General features: G+C 41.5%; 1 protein-coding gene across 8 annotated transcripts in view; it reads right to left on the bottom strand.

Annotated features, from left to right (window-relative positions):
* Nucleotides 1-17246, bottom strand: part of SEMA6D (semaphorin 6D) — a 343265-nt gene extending 326019 nt beyond the window's left edge. For all 8 annotated transcript variants that reach the window (XM_042473533.1, XM_042473541.1, XM_042473539.1 and 5 more), the window contains exon 1: nt 17166-17246. The gene's annotated coding sequence lies outside the window, so the exon portion shown is untranslated. The remainder of the gene's footprint in view (nt 1-17165) is intronic.
* Between the last annotated feature and the right edge of the window lie 723 nt (nt 17247-17969).

Here is a 17969-nt window from a genome sequence, read left to right as displayed (position 1 = left end):
GCATGCAAGAAGCAGAGTCAGGTATCCAAATCCAGGTGAGGAGGTCAGAATGCTCCAATAAAGGTTTGCCACCTGACAGATTCTCTTATCAAGCCATGGAAGAATTAATTGCCAAACCCTCTGAATGGAAGAAGATCAAGGGAATTCCAAAGACAAATTCTGAGACGTGGGTGCAAGCTGCTAGTGAGGAAATGCAATCTTTATATAAAAACATGACATGGACTTTGTCAGAATTGCCAGAAGGAAAAGGAGCAATTGGCTATAGATGGGTCTTTACCACAAAACTAGATGCAGAAGGAGAGATTTAAAGATACAAAGTAAGATTTGTTGCTAAAGGTTATACTCAGAAGTATGGTGAGGACTACAACAAAACTTTTGCTGGATTAGTCACTCATACAGCCAGCAGAACTCTCCTAGCTGTCACAGCCTACAAGAAAATGAACGTTCAACTTTTGGATGTTTGCACAGCTTTTCTATATGGTGATCTCACTGAACAACTTTATATGGAACAACCTCCAGGATTCCAAATATCTAGAAAGGAGCATCTTGTATGCAACTTACAAAAGAGCATTTATGGTTTAAAACAGGCCACCAGAGTATGGAGTGAAAAGATGAACCAGCTTCTTATCAAAGGGGGTTTCACTCCAAGCACTGTTGACAAATGTGAATACAAGAGATTCATAAACAATAAATGGACTTACATCACAAATTATGTGTAAGATCTGATCCTGAGCAGTGAAGACAAAGCAGATAGTGAAGAGATAATCCAAAATCTCAAGAAAGAGATTTGGGCGACATCTTGCACTATCTTGGAGTGCAAATACAAAGAGACGGTGATGGAAGTTTCTTCCATAATCAAAAACAGAAGATACTGGATCTTCTAGACTGTCTTTTTCTAAAAGATGCAAATGCTATGCCAATTCCAATGGAAGCAGGATCTTAAAGGACATTAAGAAATCTGAACCTTTACAAAATGGAGGCAAGTATAGGACTGCAGTTGGAAAACTCCTATATATTGCCAACTTCACCAGACCTGACATGGCAAATGCTATTGGCATCTTATGCAGAATGGTCAACTCACCTACAGAAAGAGATTTCATTGCAGTGAAGATATTGCCAAATATTTAAAATGAACAGCAGATTACAAACTAATTCTGCCACCCTGTAACCGACTACATCTGATCACTTATGTGGATGCAGACTGGGCTGCAGACCTGGCAGACAGAAACTCAACCACCAGAAACCTGATCTACTTATGGTGGAGGAGCTGTAAGTTGGACAAGTAAGAAGCAATCTACAATCACAAAGGTGATTCTACAGGTGTCGAGTTTGTTTAGTAAAAGTAGCATGTGACAAAATCAAGTGGCTGCACAACTTACTCCTGGTCTTTGGAATTACAGAACCCAAACCAACCACTTTGATACAAGACAATCAGAGCTGCATCAAGATTTCTCAGAGTGAAAAGCCATTCAAGAAGAACACTGATATTGCATTTCACAAAGCGAAAGAAATGTGTCAGAATGGACTTGCTCAGATGGAATACTGCAACACTGAGGTGATGATTGCAGACATCCTCACTAAACCTCTGCCAAAAGATCGATTCCAGAGGCTACGCAAAGGGATGAAGATCCTTGACATTGGTCCAAAGGAATGAGAAGGTCCGGACCCCACGGACTTTGGAGTCTGAGCAAACTGTGATGTCAATAACCAGACTTCGTGGGTGAACCAGAAAGAGTTTATTGAAGTTGATCACCACAAAAAGTCATTCTTTGCTTAGACTGATGAGCTACCATCAGTTTCAATATTATCACCACCATGTTATCCTTTCCACCAGCCTGTCTGTCTCTGCCACCTCCTCCACATTTCCATCTTCAGCTACACTAGCTCCTGCAAACTATCAAAGCATTCTACACTATTACCATTCTAACGTTCAAACACTCTAACATAACATCCACGGCAGAGGGATCCAGACAGTACACAAACTTTGTTTCATGCACAAAATCATTAAAAATATTGGGTATAAAATCACCGTCAGGTTATGTTTATAAGGAGTATACTGTATAAACCATAAATGAATTTCATGTTTAGACTTGGGTCCCATCTCCAAGATATCTCATTATGTACTGTATATGTAAGTATTCCAAAATCCCCAAAACTCCAAAATGCAAAGAATTTCTGGTCCAAAGCATTTTGGATAAGATAGACTCAACCTGTACTTATATTCATTCTTTCTCCCTTTCATTCCAGGTCAGTCTTCTTGAAACACGAACTCAACACACATATTTCAGTGCTAACCACACTCTGTGCACTGTACCACCACCTTAGGATCTACATTCATCCTATGTTTATATCCTCAGACTATTTATACTATCCCAATATTGGGCATGTCAAGAAATTAGCACTCAGCAAGTGGTGGCCTAACTGTCTTATCCAAAACAATGTGTATGGAAGTGTGTGTCCTTGCAGCAGCAGCAGCATAACTTTGCAAAAACACTGTGGGAAGGTTTGCCAGCTCAGACTGGCTGGATTAGGATGTTTATTCCCATACCTGGCAGGAACAGGATGGGATGCCAGGATCCTTTCCAGCTGGTTGCACACATCCATTACGGCCAGATGTTAATCTTTCCATGAGTTTGTGGGCGGAAGACAGATTAATTTCCCTTGAGATTTTCCACTAGTTATAACTACATATGCAGCCTATAAGAGAAGCCATTTATGGGATGTATCTATAGGACGACTGCCAAGATTTAAATAACAAAAACGGATGGAGGGGTAACAGAACTGAAGGTGGTGTGGCAAAGGTTTCACTGGCCATGGAGTACACACAATTCTTACTGCTTTTGTTTCAGCCAAAACAAACAGACTGTAGCTCATTGGAAGAGTACCTGCTTTGCATGCAGAAGGTCCTACGTTCGATCTCTGGCACCTCCACCTCTTTGTGTTGCAGGGCTTTATTTTCATCCATTAAAAAAGGAGAGCAGGAGTGGCAATAATTGTATGCTTTGTTTAGTGATCTTGGAAATTAGCTGCAAAATGTCTGTCCAGCATTCACACACTAAGGGACAATCCAACCACATATGTACAAAAGTTCCCCTACCATCACAACTTCTCCAATAATTTGGATTGGTATACAAGGGAGTTTGCCTGGAGTAAGATACCATCGGTGGACCAACTTAATAGTATTCACTTTAACTGCAATGGACAGTTTTAAATGGGAAGTGACTCCACATATTTTCCCAGGTCCTACTATTGACTGAAAAGGAAATTCTGCGTCCCACCCTGTCTTATGAAGAGTCGACTTCCCAAAGGTTTCTTCTGTCAGACAATTGTTTATGAGTGATGTTTGGCCTTTAGAACCATTACCCAGAGAAACACATGTTTTCCAAAATAGTAAGTGGGCAATGATATTCCTGAACCTGAAGCAGTTTCTTTACAAATAATTGTATCTGTATTATTTGATACCAGTTCAGATGGCAAGGGCAAAGAGCACAGATAAGTTGCTCTGTTGTCACAGGTGCCCCATTGTGGAACAGGTCCTTAACTGTCTACAGGTCATAAACCTCCCAACTTCAAAACTGTGCATGTTTCTCTGGGCTCTGGAAATAGGATGAGTAAGAAAAGGCCATAAGGGGAAGGGAAGAGAGCTAAGAGATGTCTCCATTTCTTCCACAAGACTAAAGAGGTAAGTAAAGAAGAGTAATGGCAGATTTTAGTGAATTTGTATAGGGATTCCAGAAAAAACAACGGATCGAAGGTTACAAGGGATGCAGTGTTGACTTCCATGTCTATCCAGTTAGTCAAGCTATTCCTGCTAATCAACTGGATGACCTTACTCAGCTAAGAAGCTTCCAACATTCTTGTCACCTACACAAATACGTTTCTGAAACGCTACTAAAAATAATCAAGATCTTTGTCACAATTCTGCCCTTACAATTTCTCAGTTTACAGGTTTTCATTGAATTGTTAAAATCCTTGAAGGCACTTCAAAGTGCTTTTAGGTGTTTTAAAGTGCTTTTATTGATTCTACCCTGTCCAGAGACCCCCATGAAGTAGGCTAGGTTAGAAATATTTTAATACATAAACGTATCTGCACAGTAAAATAAAAGCCTGCTGAATGCAGAAAAGAAATGGAAGACAATCAGTAAAACTGAAAGAAGCGTCCGCATAAAGGAATTTAACATAGGAAATTCAGAAACTAAGCAACTTGTAAAGCTACTACCTATGATAAGAAATGTTTTTTATTATGTTTGTCTGTCTTGTTTATTATTTATATATGGAATAAAATAAAGGTTGGGGGAAGCCTACTGAATCAGGAAGGATTTTGCCATATGGTAAAACACTATAAAAGATAATAATTGGAATACATTGTACAACATTCAATAGTACACCAAGGTGGGATAATTAATAACTATACATAGGATTAGTCATGCAACTAAGGAACTCAATAGAACTTCAGTCATGATTCGCTTGCTGATTTCAACAGGTCTATCTTAAGCATGATGATCTACCACTATCATTGATTATCCTGCCCAATCTTCAAAGAATTTGGAGTAGTTTGTAAAAAGCCCTCCACATTTTATTCTGTGCATTCTCCTGTTAGTCAATAGTGATTGGCACAAGGTCACTCAATAAATACCAAGAGGGGATTTGACCACAGATCTCCCCAGTCATAGTTTCTAATGACCATACCACTCTAGCTCTGGAAAAAGTGTACCAAAGCAAGACAAGAATATTAAATGTACCATGTAAAGATTTATCATTACTACCAGGCAGAAAGACCAATACCTGGGGAGTGACAAGATTTGCAGCCTATGATATCTAGATGGTGCCAAGTGGAAAAATAAAGGTACTGCAATGAAGAGGGCATCATAAATCATGTGGAGGATGACAGTACTCCTGGCCCCAACTGCAGATATTCATGTGTTAGTGTAGTATTCTGTAATGAAGAAGCTTGAACACAAGCAGCTCAAAGTGTTCAACCCAAGAGTTGAACACAGTTTAGAGAAGGTCTTAGCAAAAGGGTGGCACCAGCATATTATAGTGTCAAGTATCTATTTATAGTAACGTATTCTTGAGATAGAGACATTTTGATCCTGTAGAAAGGGAAGAGTTGGGAGTTGGGAAATGTGAAATGATGCCTTCAAAGGAAAGGGCACATGGCCATTTGGGAACTAGAACTATGTAAGATCTGGGCTTCAGGTTCTCCAACCCCACTCTACATGATCAGATCACTGTAGTGTCTCAGTGTCCAAGTCATCTTGAAGCATCTGAGTGAGAAAATGCTTGGCATGCTCACTAATATGGTGTGTTCAATATAGAAAGATTGTCACTATGTCTCAGTACAATCAAATTGTGTTGTGGCACACCATTTCTTTAAGATCAATCCATAGTCTTTCATGCTCTATATAGTCAAATGCTTGCACTGGATTGTCCAGATTCAAAACCTATACTTAGGACAAGAAGCTACTGTTGGGACACAATACAGAGAAATGGAATGGTTCCCAGTTGGAAAAGGGATTTGGCTAGGCTGCATTTTATCACCTGCCTTTTTAACTTGTATGCTGCACATATCGTATCTTTGGACTTTTTCATGCGTGACATCACCTAATAATCTTTGTGCAATTGTGCAATAGTGATAGGAGCATCCCGCTATACTCCCATCACTTTTGGCCATCTGATAAAGTCCTTTCAGTCTTAGTCCAGCACTTATTCCACTACATCATACTGGCTCTTAAACTTGTTATTAGTAACAAGAAAAACTGGCACCATGCTACCACTAACTCTTATTCCCTAAGTAATAGCAGGACGATCCCTACCTGCTAGATAGATATTAGGACCTGTTAAATGAGAATTACTGTCCAACTCCTTCTGAAGGTTACCAGCTTGGGAAAGACTATTTGAAGCTTGCATTCATATCACCTTACTTTTACTTTGGACTGAGCTTTAGAACCATTCCATGCCCGACTATACAGGATCTTAGCAAAGCATGAGGCTGTCCTTAGTGCATTACATTGTCACAAGGTATCACAGCCAGCATGGTGGTTTGAGTGGTAGTGGTTTGAGCATTGGACTATGACTCTGGAGACCAGGGTTCAAATCCCAGCTCAGCCATGTAAGTAGGTGACCTTGAGCAAGCCACACTCTCTCAGCCACAGAAAATGGCAATGGCAAACCCCTCTGAAGAAACTTGCCAAGAAAACCTCATTCTAGTTCAAGTCGCCATCAGTCAGAAATGGTGTGTAAGCATACAACAACAAATAAAACATAGCTAAGTTGTTAGCTACAACAGAATAGCTAAACAACAATGGTTGTTAACAACAGCATAGCTAAACAACACAAAATTAATTAACGCAATATTTGGTATCAGAAAATGAACTCTAAGTCACTCCAGGGGCATAAAGGTCAGAACTGCCCATCATACCCATGCAGCTGCTACATTAAAAATCTTACTTTGCCAAGTCTTTTCTTCAAGATAAAGCAAGAGACTTGAATCACAGCCCTTCACCCCATCATCCACACTCGCCACACATACCTCTTAACCTTTCCTCAGTGAAACAGTAATTGTGCCCATGGGTAAGTCACAATGAGAAATGGCTGGGTGAATTGGATAGGATTCCCACATAATTAATGTTGCTCAAGAAGTGGAAGGATGATCTAAGACATGATTGATTGGGCAAAGGTAGAATGAATTGAGCAACTTAGCTATGGAGAGTTGAGAGCAAGAAGAATATTGGCTGTAGGAATTGATTAGATTGAAAAAGGAGAAAAGGAGAATAGATTTAAAAGATTCAAGAACAGGATGAACTAAGGAGAAATATGAATCCAGTACACAATGGACATAAGGGTGAAAAAATGAGGTAACGATAGAAAGAGAAAAAAGACACAAGAGAAGCAGGGAAAGAAATACTAAGATCATTTGAGAAGAGAGTAATATAAATATTATACAAGAATAATCCCAAGTCATTGACATATGCCTTTGCAAGGTTAGTTCAACACACCCTTCAGCACACTCTGACACATTGCACTGCATGTTCTCCTACCCTGTTCCTCCTCGTACTGTTCATCTTCTCAGTGTGCAAGAGCAGAGATGGATAAGCCAGTTGCCGCAGGCAGAACTCAAGTGAGCTCCTGAGTATCTGCAGTTTGGAATTGCTGCTGTCATACCTTGCTTTTTCCTCCTTCCTCCCAAATAGGAAAGGCCAGTGATCTTGGGGAGAAGAAAAGAAAAGAGCACCTAAGCATTAAGATTACCATATACACTTGACTATAAGTTTTCCTCATACTGTATATAAATCAAGAGCAGATTTAGGAGCCAAAATTAAGGATTTTGATATGACCTGTGGACAAGCTAAGGGTAAAACCTAGGGGTATGTAACAAAGGATTTAAAGAATGAAGGAAAAGAAAACACTGCCAAAGAACTTACAAAATTCCAGCAGATATAACTGTCTGTGCTTGCCCTAAAGGCTTGATGGATGAGAAAACAGAGTGGGGTCAGTGTCTTTAGGACAGATTACACTCTTCCGTTTCAGTAGGGGATGGTTCCTTTTTAAATAACAGTTAAAGTACATCCACTGACCCATGGATAAGTCAACTCAAATTTTTGGGGTCAATTTTTTTTTTTTACTAGAATTTCTAGACTTACACCTGAGCATATACAATAAACATATGTTTAAAAGCTACTATAACATAATGGTTATTAGAATAAGCTGGAATTTAGAAACTCTTAGTTCAGCTCTCATTTAGCTATCTGTAAGTTTGGATAAACTGCTATTCTCAGCTTCAGAGGATCCACTAATTCTGTAGCCAGTGTTGTAACTGTTTCCTCCTGGTCAACAGAGGATTGTTGAGTATTTTAAAACTTCATCAAATGTTTTGGATAGGATCCAATGGAGACTTAAAATGTCCTTACCAATAGACATATGTTGCAATGGAAGAAGGTACAGCGCAACATGCCATGCACGAGCTTGGTGTATGCAGATTTGAGTTTACGCATATGGCAGGCCTAGGAGGAAAAAATGGTCTTGAGCATGCCGCCATAGAAACCAATGAGATTTGGGCATACACATTTTTCAATAGATCCCCTGTGTATAGGAAGGGCCCACTGTATAAAATATCAGAGTCAAGCATAAAAGAAAAATAAGGACAATAGCCCATATAATTACATGTCAGAATAGTCAGATGTACTGCATAGATCTATGACTTGTTTTAAAACTCTTTAAGAGCATAGCTGTGCTACAGACTGACTAGACAGGGAGGTTAAATTAAATATTACTTTAAAATAAATATTATTTATTTCATTATAACAACAAAAAGGGTGAGTGCCATATGACAATGGAACAAGACCATTAAATAAGAGGACAAGATTAAATAAAATAATAATAAGAAATAATGCTACTAATGAAACTCACTTATCACAAGCAGCTTTGGTCTAAATCCAATTGATATTCCCAAATGAACTTGGTCCATTGAATCAATGGGATCTACATAACCGCTGAGTTACCATTCAGCAACTGATTCAATAGGTCTATTCTAGCTAGCACTAGCAGTTGCATTTAAGCCTTTGACAGCATCTTTGGAATAAAATTCCAAGGATCCTTTGGGAGAAACTGTGAGAGTTCAACTGCTATAAATCCAGTGTGAAATATACTGTTATAAAACAGTTATACACTTATAGATTAAATCCATCACTTTACAGAAACAAAATGAATCTGTGTGCACATAGACTTCCCACTGTCCAAACTGTCCCAGGAAATCACACCTTTGACTTCACCTTTTCAGACAACAATGATGGCAATTCGCAAGCCAAGCTGGCCAGAGGGAGTTGCAATTTTAGGCTGCTGCATCACACCGTTGACTCATGTTCAACTTGTGCTCTACTTGGACTCCTAGATCCCTTTCACACATATAAATCTCATTCAGCCAGGTGTCCCCCATCCTATATCTGTGCATTTCATTTTTCTGCCCTAAGTGCAGTACCTTACATTTCTCTGTGTTGAATTTCATTTTGTTAGCTTTGGCCCAGCTTTCTAGTCTGTTCAGGTCATTCTGAATTTTGATCCTGTCCTCTGGGGTATTAGCTACTCCTCCTAATTTGGTGTCATCTGTAAATTTGATAACTATGTCCTCAATACTGTCATCCAAGCCATTAATAAAGATGTTGAATAGCACTGGCCCCAAGACAGACCCCTGTGGGACCCCACTGGTCACTTCTCTCCAGGATGAAAATGAAAGATTGTTGAGCACCCTTTGGGTCTAATGTGTTATGGGAAGGAAACTGCCACATTTTCCAGCCAGTTTTTGTAGTGTTTACATGGTTTTCATGCAAAGTATTGTCTGAGAAGCACTCAATTTTTTAAATTTTGGGGGTCTGAGGGTTTGGGGGGAATTTGGTGGCTTTGGGGAAAACATTTAGGAATCTAAAGGCCACATAGAGCTCACAGGGTGCACTCTCTGCACTGCTGCTGTAAAAGTAATGACAAGGCAAAAGATTCCACAGCAGTCATCTCAAACTTTGAATTGTTGCAGCACATTACATACATCAGAGGTAGGCAACCTTTTTGAGCCAGGGGCCAGGTTGCTGGTCCCTCAGACAACTGGGGGCCGAAGCCAAAAAATAAATAATTTAAATATTTTTTTTTTAAAAAATTAATATAAAGAAACCGGCACAAATGTAGGACAAAATTTTCAAATGGTGGACACTTTTTTAAAAAATGGAAGACACGCAAAAAAAATTGCTGATTTTTAAAACAATGGCGGGATACACACCGCCATATAAGTATGTATCTGTACGTACTAGGGTTAGGAAGGGGCGGTGCTTCCGCACCCCCCTAACCCTAGTACGTATGACAGTATGTACAAGATGGGCGCGCCCCTTCCCATGGGCGCCGCCACTTACGTTGGACGCATAGCGTCCAGACGTGTCGCGGCGCTTATGATGTCGCGAATGCGCCTGCAGACGCCTCGCAACATCATAGATGCGCCGCAGAAAGAAGCTCCGAAATGGAGCTTCTTTTTTGCTCCGCGCGGGAGTCGCGTGGTTTTGGCTGCTGCAGCTCCGCCAGGAGCAAATGGCGGTGGCGGGGGAGCCCGCAAAGCGGCGGTTTGTATTCCACCAATGTTAATATAAATGCACGTTTCGGAGGCTTATATAACAATTGCCCCCCTTTCCCGCTGGCTGCCCCCCCTTTCCCACCTCCCTGATAGGCCAAAGGCTCCGGCGGCAATCGGCGGCAGGACTGGGTGGGGGCCAGTCCCAGGCTTGCCGGGCCGGCACGGCCCGCGGGCCGCAGGTTGCCTACCCCTGCATTACATTAACAAGCACCCAGAGCTGACTCAAGATGATACCTCAGACCATATTAGACAATTCCATGGACATTTGTATTTGGCACATCCCTGAAGCCAAGCTGCAGATGTGAATCATATTTGTTTGATATCATGACCAAGAATAGCCACAGCTGCTATCAGATTTTGGTGAGCCCATTTCCCCCCATTCACCGCCTTAACCTACTCCTTTATGAAACAGCTCAGAATTTTCAAATCTCTTAGGTTACATACTCAAATTATGGAGACACAGATGGGAGTGACAGAGACAACTAAAATATTCAGGGTAGGGAAATGAGATATTTACCATTAGCCATGGAAGAATTTGTCAATTTGAATTTGTGCATAGATGGCTTGAAAGCCTTTGTCAATAATTTGCCACAGAAGCTAACAGGAAGTACTCTATTTCAAGGGCAATCTGTAGTTCACAGGATGCTGCTGGACTGCAGCTCCCATGATCTTTCACCATTGGATATGCTGAATAAATATGGTGGGAGCTGCAGTACAACAAAAGCACAGAAAGACAATGACTGGCACCCCGCTAGGCAGTTGTGACGTTGTAAGCATGGTCATACAACATCGTAACTGTTTGGTATCCACCTTTATGACCATTGTTACAATCATAAATGCTCCCCAAACCCACCTTAAAATCCAAACAGTCATTTAGAGGGATGGGCTTCTGCAGCATCCAGACCTCCTCCCACCAGCAAGTAGCAAAGTGATGAGCAGAAGTAAGGACCCTTGCAGGTTCCTGTCGCAACTCCTCTTGGCACCACTATTCACTGGTGGAAAGGGGCAGGATACCTCATTCTGAAGCATCCCCAGAAAGTCCTTTGGATTTTAAGGTGAGTTTTGAGGGCTGGATCAGTAGACAAATTGTAACTACATCCATAGACAAATTGTAACTAAGTGTCTGATCCAGGAACTCAGCCACTGTGTTCTCCAGACCTCAAGCCCTTTACTTTTAGATCCCAACTTCCCAAGCCATATAGTATTTTCTTTTTCATATTCTTATAGTCCTCTTATCTGCTGAGACTTTCAGGTGGAAAGGCTATACATTTAAATAAATGAATGAATTGTCATTTCAAGGTATGCCTGTTTTTTAAAATATATATATATAATTTAAAACATAGTATTAAATAAATCTTAACATCATCTCCTACAGGATTTTCAGCACATTTAGAATCACAGTACACATGTAATGACATCTTCTGTTTTTCCTCTATAATGCCCTTGAAAATTAGCACTTCACTCGATTTTCACAAGGTCAAAAGAGACAGACATCACTCTCATTTAGTTAATCCAGACCTTCCTTTGTATGCGACATGCCCTCTGCTCTTGGATGATTTAATCAGAGCTAGAGATCTCCTCCATCCCAGAGCAGCTTCCGCCCTCACCTCAGAAACTGAACTGCCTGAAAACAAATGCAGGGCTTTGCTCACATTTATCCCATGTTACTCTGACCTCTCCTTTTATGTTGCAAGAACCTTGAGGCAGAGAACTCATCCTTTGCAAGTCTCCAAAGTGTTATACCTATAAATAAGAAACAAAGAGACTACAGCCAGCCAAATGGAAGTTACAAGCCATGCATATGTATGTCAATCTATGCCTTCAGTCGTCCACCTTTGTCAACCTTAGCTGTTCAAAGGTGTCTTGCTCCCTCAGATTTCCAGAGACTAGTCTTGTTGCTCTGGATACAGAACAGCCTACTAGAACATTTTCCACAATGCCATTTTACGTATCGTCTCCATAAAGTTTTTGGTACAACCCCAGTTCCCACACTATACCACAGGAATGGGGGATCTTTGGTCCTTCAGATATTTTTGGACTCTAGCTCCCTTCAGACCAATGCAATACAGCGGTGGTATGGGAGTTGAAAGGCAGAATGACAGTTTCCTCAGCCTTGCCCTACTAAAACTAAGGCTATAAGCAAGCCTTCATATAGGCAACTAACACAACCACATGTTATTTCTTTGCTTACTCCTACTTTTTCCCTTTCTCTCCTCCGTCATTTCTCTTGTACTGGATTTCAGACTGTATGAACTCTGGGGCAGGAGCCAATCATATATTCTGCAGAGGCAGACCAGTCAAGCTCTGTACCTCAAAGGGCTGTTACAAAGATACAACTAAGGTGATCATATGCACTTCTCTCAGATGCCCAAGAGGAGAAGGTGTGACAAATATGTAATAATGCATAAATTGATTTAATGCTGTTAAATATACAAAACATGGAGTGGAACAAAACTTTCTTGTTATCTCCATAAATAGGCTATGCCATCTAATATGCCCAAGGGAAAGCATGATGATCAAGAATAGTATTTTTATTTGCAATGACTTATTTGGACGGTGCACTCACATTTCAACATGAGTGCAAATTAGCCATATGAACAGAAGATCCTGGGTAACTGCATGCTCTGCTAATTATGATCTTCTTGAATTGTGAACCCTGTGAGAACACAGTTATGACTGTGCTAGAAAACCTACCCCAATTGCAAGTGGTAAAAGTCACAAGACAAGCATCCAAATGAAGTCAGAGTTGTATCCTGTCCAAAGTTGCATCCTTTATAGATTGGCAATTTGTACCTGTCAGTCTCTCCACACCAGAAAGATAAGAAAAACCAACAGCTGTTCTTTCTCCTCAAATAGAACAGCAAATTCAATAAATGTTTGTCAGAGTGTCTTTTCCAATTAAATGCTTACTTCTGTGGTCACAATCATCCTGAAATATGAAATGTGCCTACTAGGGTGCAAGCTGTACTTGACACATTAGAACTTAATTTTGAATGAACATACAAAGGCTTGCCATGCCAGAAGGCAGGACACATGCAAAAATCTCATCTCTTCTATGAACTTACTAGGCAGCTTCATGGAAACTATGTTTCTCTTATACCAGTGTTTTTGGACTACAATACCTATGTGTGGAAAGATACAATGTTTCTCATCCCTGTCTCAGGCTTTGACACAAACTTGTCTGCAATCTGAAGATAACAACACTGGCCAACATTGCAAGTTTGTTGCAAGAATAACTAAGGTAATTATAGGCAGAGTGTGTTGATCATCTAATGGGCATACCACTAAATGGTATGAGAGCACCTAGTTCTGCTTCTAAAGTAAAGCAGACCATTCCCTCTTGCATGGCAGAAAATTGAAAGAATCATAGAATCATAGAGTTGGACGAGACCCCAAGCGCCATCCAGTCCAACCCCATTCTGCCATGCAAGAACTCTCAATCAAAGCATCTCCAACAGGTGGCCTTCCAGCCTCTGTTTAAAGACCTCTAAAGAAGGAGACTCCATCACTCTCCAAGGAAGTGTGTTCCACTGTCAAACAGCCCTTACTATAAGGACGTTCCTCCTAATGTTGAGGTGGTATCTCTTTTCCTGGAGTTTGCATCCATTGATCCAGGCCCTGTTCTCCGGAGCAGCAGAAAACAAGCTTGCTCCCTTCTCAATATGACACCCCTTCAAGTATTTAAACAGAGTTAAAAAGAACCTGCTTGATCAGATCAAAAAGGTCTACCTAGTCCTAGTCACCAAATGCATCTGAGAAAGCAGACTTGAGTCTACATAAGCTTGTATTGCCAACTTTTTTCTTTCAGTTACGTCTGACAACATCCCAATCCTCCTTTCCTTCCACAGCTAAGCAAGCAGGTGAGGGAACTCATACCAATTTTGAAAACTAACTCCACACTCTTATATATCTCCTTGAGTTCAGTAGTAGGGAAGCTGGACACAAGGCTGCAGCCTGGGCCAACCACCCCTTTTGTCATCTTTAAAGTAATTACAAGTGACTTTTGTTTGTCCAAATCTAATTTCAATCTAGTTCACTAGAAGACCCCTGCTTCCTAGCATTATAAGGAAGGATAAAAAATGTCTAGCCATTTCCTCTACAGCATGCAGAATTTTATAAACCTCTACATATCTCCCTCTTCTATACTCAGTAAATTTACTAAATAGATTACACTTTCCTAATAGGTATACATAGGATTTCAGCTTTCCAACCCAACCTATACATGTCTCCTCTGAACTAAACACCATAAAGTTCAGCTGGACTTTCACAGTGTTATCTGTGTTTTCTTTTTCTTTGTTTCATCTCCCCCCCCAAAAAAAAACCTAATATATTAATCACTAGGAAGATCACTGTGATATCTAGCTCTAAGGAATATGGTACATACAAATACTAATTATATATATTGAAGAATCATTATTCTTCCTCTGAAATGTTTTGATTTGATGCTGCTAAACCAGATCCATAACAAGGAAAAATGTGCAGGACACAGATTAACTGAGCATGTATAAGGTTTCAAATCTGACAATCCCATTTTGCATTTACAGCTAGAAATTCAAAATACAAGATACACACAGAGAGCCAAAAGACCAGTCAAGGCGGGTAGTCAAACATATTTATGTTCCACTTTTTCTCCTACTCAAAATTCACCTGAAAAATCCATGTTGTTGTAACATTTAAACAGGGCCAATGCACACCCAGGCAAACACACACACAAAAGATCAATAGCAACTCACACATAGCCTGTGTTTTTTAATAGGAAGGACATTGCTGGGAGAGAGATCTGTTTAAAGCTGCCAAAAACATACAGTGTCCAGTTTTCAGGGATAGTCAGCAGGTGCACTAAGAAAGCAGAGAACTGTAAATCATGATCAAAGAGCAACAAAATGCATATAGAGATTGAGGCAGAAAACAGCTGCTACAAAAGAGAGTAAGAGCATATATGAACTTGGTTTTTTTTTAAATGGGATCCCTAACCCTCTGTAAAATACTTGTTTTTCAGGTCAAGAACAGGTTCCATCTACTCATCCCTCGAGGGGAACCACCACCATCACTTCTAACTTATCAACAGCTAACTTGCATTACATTCTCCTAGGTTGGATTCTCATCCCCTTGAAATCAAGCTGAGTTGGGTACCAAGTTGGCACCCTAAAGATACATTCCCCAAATGCACCAGATCCTATCTGATCTTGGAAGTTAAGCACAGTCAGTCCTGGTTCATACTTGGATGGGAGGCCATCAACAAATACCAGGTGCTGTTGGCCATATTTCAGAGGAAGGAAAAGGCTAAAACATCTCTGAGTATTCCTTGCCTAAGGGGTAGTCTACACAACAACAACAACAACAATAACAACAACAACATTTAGTCAATTGACCATATCTAGTCTACACATAAATGTAATGTATGAACTGGTGAGCATTTTCACTTCCAAATTCACATCTGTTTGCATCTATTCATCCTTCCTCTGCCAGAAAATGTCCAGCTATCTGAACGCATGCAAAGACAACATAGACAGCAACACATGCAAAGATGCACATTTCTGCCAATTTCAGCAGATACTCTGGTTAAAATTGCAAGACCTTTTATCTGATTGGGAGTTCCTGCATGGCAAGGGGGTTGGACTGGATGGCGCTTGCGGTCTCTTCCAACTCTACGATTCTATAATTCTATGATTCTATGAATGCAACTATATGTATTTGGAACTAGCAGCAGGAAGAGCCAGTGTGGCATAGCCCTTTGGGCTACAACTCTATAAGGACCAGAGTTCAATTCCTGGTCCAGACACACAACCCACCAAGTGATTTTTGAGCAAGTCACACACTCTCAGCCTCAGGGGGAGGCAACAGCAAACCTCCTCTGAACAAATCTTGCCAAGAAAACCTCTGGATAGGTTTGCCTTATAAGTCGGAAACGACTTGAAGGCAGACAGCAACGCAGCAGACAAAAGTGGTGTGTGAAAGAAAGGATGAATGGCTGGCTAAGAGCAAAGGGAAGAGGGTCCATGGGTGTTCTCCATTAGCCACATCCGATTTGGAGTGATTGAACATGTGATGAAAAAGGGACAGAGGGGGTCCCCCACTGTATTGATCATGTCTGAACTCTACACCTCTCTCCTTTTAGCATCTGGGGGTGCAGAGAAGAAGCAAGAGACCTTCTTTCACAGCACATCGCCATGAGGTCTTGGTTGGCGTGTGCGTGTGTGTGTGTGTGTGTGTGTGCAAATGTGAGAAGTGAAAAACCACCAAAGCTGATGGGGAAGAGAGAGAAAAGGGAGAAAGAGGGAGAGAAAGGCTGCTTCAGCCTAGCAAGCAAGGACCAGCTGGGAGGATAATTGGAAAGTGAACACATCCTTAAAGAATGGCAAGAAAGGGAGCAGAAAGCGCAGAAGATTTATGAGGAGGAACAAGTGAAACAGGAAAAGAGGAGCCTCACACAGAATATTGGCACTAGTCACGGTCGGCTTGCGCTTGGAAAGGCTGCAATGATAGGACCTGAGAAGATGAAATAATATATATACATAAAATTAACAAATAAATTAAGGAGACATTTGGTTCCCCCCCCCCTATTTTTTCATATAAAATGAACTAGAAGTTTCCAAGAAGCCAGTGTTCACGGCTCTGTTTAATTTCTTCCTTTGATCTTTATTTCTTTTTCCCCAGTTCCTATGGATGGAAAGCGGGAGGCTTAGGCTGCATCCACACCGGAGAAGTAACCCGGCTTGGCCGCGCTTTAGCTCTTTGTCTGGCTCAAGGGCTATGGCATTCTGGGAGTTGGAGTTCATTTTGGAATCCCTGCCAATATGTCCTGGAAAAAGAAGAGGACTCCTGGGTCAACCCTGCGGAGGAAGAGGAGGGACCGACGTGATTCCATGCCATGCCATTCCATTCCTGTATGCCGCCTTTCTCCCCGTTCCTCCCGCTTACAAACTAAGCTCAAGACTCCCCGCAGGAACGTTCACACGTTACGAGGGAGCGAGGTGCAGATAACACGCAGGTTGATTTTCCTCCCGGACCACACCCATCGAGAAGAAGGAGAAGGAGGAGAAGCAGGGCTCACCTGAGTGCAGAGGCTGCCTTCTCTCGGGCTCCTCTGCGTCCTGGCTCCGTCTCTCTCGCCGACAAACTCCCCGCGTGGCTCCACTTTCCCCTCCGCCGCCTCCTTCTCCTCCTCCTCCTCCTCGGCCCTCCCACAGCCATTTGCGGCTTCTGCCCAGGAGGAAGGAGGAAGGAGGGAGGGAGGCTGGCTGTCGCCTTCTCTGTCGCCCTCCCAGCGCCTCCTCAAAAGCCCCAAACCTCAGCATTAGTATTTATTCCTTTTGCGTGTGCCGCCTTTCTCCCTAGGTAGAGCCCCAGGCGACTCCTGCAAAGAGTCACTCCAATGGAGAAGACACACATCCCCCCTCTCTCTCACATACATATATACACATACTGTTGAGAGACCATAAACAGCATCCTCAAAAAGGAGACGTTGGACACAAATAAATATTTATTATTATTATTATCCTCCTTGGAAATTAAGGCTGCTTCGACTATATCGATATCCTAAAGGGCTGACCTTCTGGGGTCTAAAGGGCATAGAGTCATAGAATCGTAGCGTTGGAAAAAACCGCAAGGGCCATCCAGTCCCACCTCCTGCCATGCAGGAACTCTTAAAGCATCCCTGACAGATGGCCATCCAAGTCTTATCTATAAGGTCCCTCATAAACATAAAATTAGGTCAAGACAGACTACAAGCTACTCAAAGTGGCTGCTTTCTCCACTGATGCCAGGCTGGATGCAATTCAACCCCATTCGGCCATGCAGGAATTCTCAATCAAAGCATCCCCAACAGATGGCCATCCATCGTCTGTTTAGAGAACTT

This window comes from Sceloporus undulatus, chromosome 6 (assembly GCF_019175285.1).
Source record: "Sceloporus undulatus isolate JIND9_A2432 ecotype Alabama chromosome 6, SceUnd_v1.1, whole genome shotgun sequence".
Lineage (NCBI taxonomy): Eukaryota > Metazoa > Chordata > Lepidosauria > Squamata > Phrynosomatidae > Sceloporus > Sceloporus undulatus.
The sequence above is the reverse complement of the archived record's forward strand: the minus strand, read 5'-3'. Positions and strand labels throughout refer to the sequence as shown.